Source organism: Pteropus vampyrus, unplaced genomic scaffold (genome assembly GCF_000151845.1).
Source record: "Pteropus vampyrus isolate Shadow unplaced genomic scaffold, Pvam_2.0 Scaffold554, whole genome shotgun sequence".
Classification (NCBI taxonomy): Eukaryota; Metazoa; Chordata; class Mammalia; order Chiroptera; family Pteropodidae; genus Pteropus; species Pteropus vampyrus.
Genome location: NW_011889335.1, coordinates 116286 through 119548, shown reverse-complemented (window position 1 = coordinate 119548; position 3263 = coordinate 116286).

Below are 3263 nucleotides of genomic sequence, written 5' to 3'. Positions count from 1 at the left end.
TCCCTGGGGGCGGGCCATCCTCATGGGTGTCACTGCAGCGTCCGAGAATTCTTACACGACATGATGTAGGAATACACGTTCTAAGAATGCTTTCCAAACGTGTCTGGAACGCCGGCAAATACTGGGCGTGGGGCACCATTTATAAACGTCGGCCACCAGACCCGAGTGCCACATCGGGGCCGCGTGCACCGCCTCGCACGTCTGTACCAAGTGTGTCAGTGCGCCGTTTCTGTGAGGACCCAAACTTTCCAAGAGTGAGAGCGTGTGAGAGAACAGACGTGACGCTGCAGTGACCGAAACGGCCATTCGCACGGTTTCTGGGGACGCTGAGCCGGACCTTCGGGTCCTGGCCTCTATGTCCGTGGTGGCTCAGACCTTGCCAGGGCCTCCCAGCAGTAGCTCCGCGTGCCCGGGATGCTGCTGTGGGCTGTGAGACACAGGGGCGCATGGCTCCCTGTGGGGGCCTGGGGTCTGGAGGGCGACAGCAGCCACTCTGGGCTTCTCCGAAGCCTGAACTTTGGGGCCGCGGGTCTGGAGCACATCTGTCAATTACCCTGGAGCCAGTGAAACCTCGGCGTAAGTGGAACCATCTGGAGAGACAAAGAGGCTTTGTGACGAGCCTCCTACTCCGGCAGGACACTGCCCCAACCTGGAGTGCGAGGAGAAACTGCTGGCCGTGGGCAGTGGTGACCATGGAACCGAGCGCAGCGGCAGCACCTGGACGCAGATGGAAAGGCGGGGCGCGACCCTCCCTCCGAGCGCCGCTGCGGGTGACGGGCCTTTCTTCTTAATCGTAGTGAGAACACCTAACACGAGGCCCAGCCTCTAGGGTCTCTTGCTGACTGGAGGCCCCTGGCGCAGGGCAGAGCTCGGGCACGCGGTCAGGCCGCACAACTGGAACTGCGCCCCGGAGCGACACCTGCCCGGCCCCCTCTCCGGCTCCCGGCAAGCACCACGCTCTTCAAGTGGGGTCTGCAGTACGCGTCCTTCTGTGTCCAGTTTACTTCACTCAGCGTAACGTCCTCAGCGTCCACCCATGTCGCATCGTGCACGCTTTTTTCACTGAATAGTGCTCCGTTGTGCGCACACCATGTTGCCTTCATCCATTTATCAGTCAATGGACAGTTCGACAGTTTCCACGTCTTGGCCACTGTGAATAGGGCTGCAGTGAACACGGGGTGCGGGTGTCGCTCTGAGACCTGATTTCGGTTCCTCTGGCTGCGGACTGAAAGCGGGGCTGCTAGTCGTACGGCGGGGCCTATGCTGAACTTTCTGAAGACCCGCCTACTCTTTTCCAGATGGTGGCGCCATTTTCCATCCCTACCGACAGCGCACACAGGCTCTGACGTCTGCACGTCCTCCCTGATGCTCGCGTACCTGTTGTGTTTTTGGTCACAGCCATCCTAAGAGGTGTGAGCTGAAAACTCACTGTGGTTCTGATCTGCATTCCCCTGACGACTAGTGGTGTCGATCATCTTTGCACTTACCTGCTGAAGGCATCACGCCCTTATGCTGCCATGTACCAGTGTAAACAAAGACATTCAGACCAATGGAACGAACGAGAGCACCGAGAAACACACGCCTGCACACACGGCCAGTGACCTCCGGCAAAGATGCGCAGACCACACGGCAGGGAAAGACGGTCTCTTCAACAAACGGGGCTGGGAAAATTGGACGCACGTGCGAAATAAGGATATTGAACCCTTAACGTGCACCATAAACAAAAATAAACTCAAACTGACTTAACTATGAGACCCGAGACTCTTTAACTCCCAGAAGAAAATAGAGGAAAAGCTTCATGACATTGGTCTCGGCAATGAGGTGGCAGAGAGACATTACCGAAAGGCAGGACGCTTCACGACAGGCGACAAAAGCAAAAACAGACAAGCTGGACTACATCGAACTAAAATCCTTCTGCACAGCAAAGAAATGATCGACAGAGCGAAACGGCAGCCTCCAGAAGGGGAGGAGAGAGATGCCAGCCACTATGTGAGGAGGCGAATTTCCAAAATATATCAGTCACTCTCGTAACTCAACAGGGAAAAGACCCCAATAACGCATTTAAAGAATGGACTGAGGACTTGAATAGACACTTCTCCGAAGAGGACACGCACAGGGCCGCCGCTCACTTCTGATGATCCACAACATTCAGGGGCCGGAAAAGGCATTTGTGACCCAAGATTAAATTTCTTCAGACTATTGAGAGGCCTGTCAAGAATGTTTGAAAAAATTAAGAGATTTAAAGCTCCATGCACTGGCCTCACCCGAAGGGCGGCCAAACAGCACACGTCGCCTTAGCTGCCGCGCACGTTTGTGGCTGATGGCCGCGTCTTGTACTTTTACTCCTTTCGATAAAGGTCATAGCTAAACGTGGCTTCAGTTTGTAACTGTTCTCACGTGCGTGGATTTAGATGTCTGTGAAGAAACTTCTCTGTCCCGAGCTGGGGCTCGTGTCCGTGGCACTCGGCAAACGTGACCGGCCTGCGCTGACCGGAGCGGGCCACATGCAGAGCGGCAGGCTGCGCCGCAGGCCTCCGCCGCTTCCGGACGCGCGTCCTCACCATAAGCCAAGACGTGGCCACGCTGCCACCGGCAGGACAGGAGCGCTCCTGGAGAACCACGCACGGGCTCGAACGTGGCAGCTGTCGTACGGTGAGCATTCTCCGCGGGCACGCCAGGCGCTTCGCCCAAGGTGCCCAGTGACCGCTACAGTGACGGTAAGGGGGTGTCAGCCCCAAAGTCCAAGGAGGGAACCCAATGGTCTGAGGAGCCCCAGCTGGGTCTGGGACAGCCGCGGGGAAACACACTATGCATTCTGTCCCCATCAGTCACTGTGGTGCCCCATCACTCGTCACCAGGTTACAGGACGTGTGCGGCCTCTTTCTGACCACCTAGTCCAGCGTTCCGACTGCTCGGAGCCAGCACCGTATATGACGCCTACTGGCCATCCTGGCTCCGCACCGAGCTGTTTGTCCCCAGAGGGACTGGAAACTGAGGGACCTGATTTTGTGGCTGACGCTGAGCAGCCCCCTTCCTGGCGGCCACCTGGGGGATGTTACTGCTGAGTTTTTGAGACAGAGCGTTTCTTACCTAAGCTGGGGGGTCCGAGTGGGGAAGACTCGAGGCGGAAATGCGCCACGGACCCAGAGATTCCAGCTCCCTTCATCTTCTTGATCAGCTCTGCCCCCCACGTGCCACGCGGGGGACATGACAAGTTCCACGCAGGCTGCCACTGTCTGTGACCCTCCCCTGCAACAGTGACT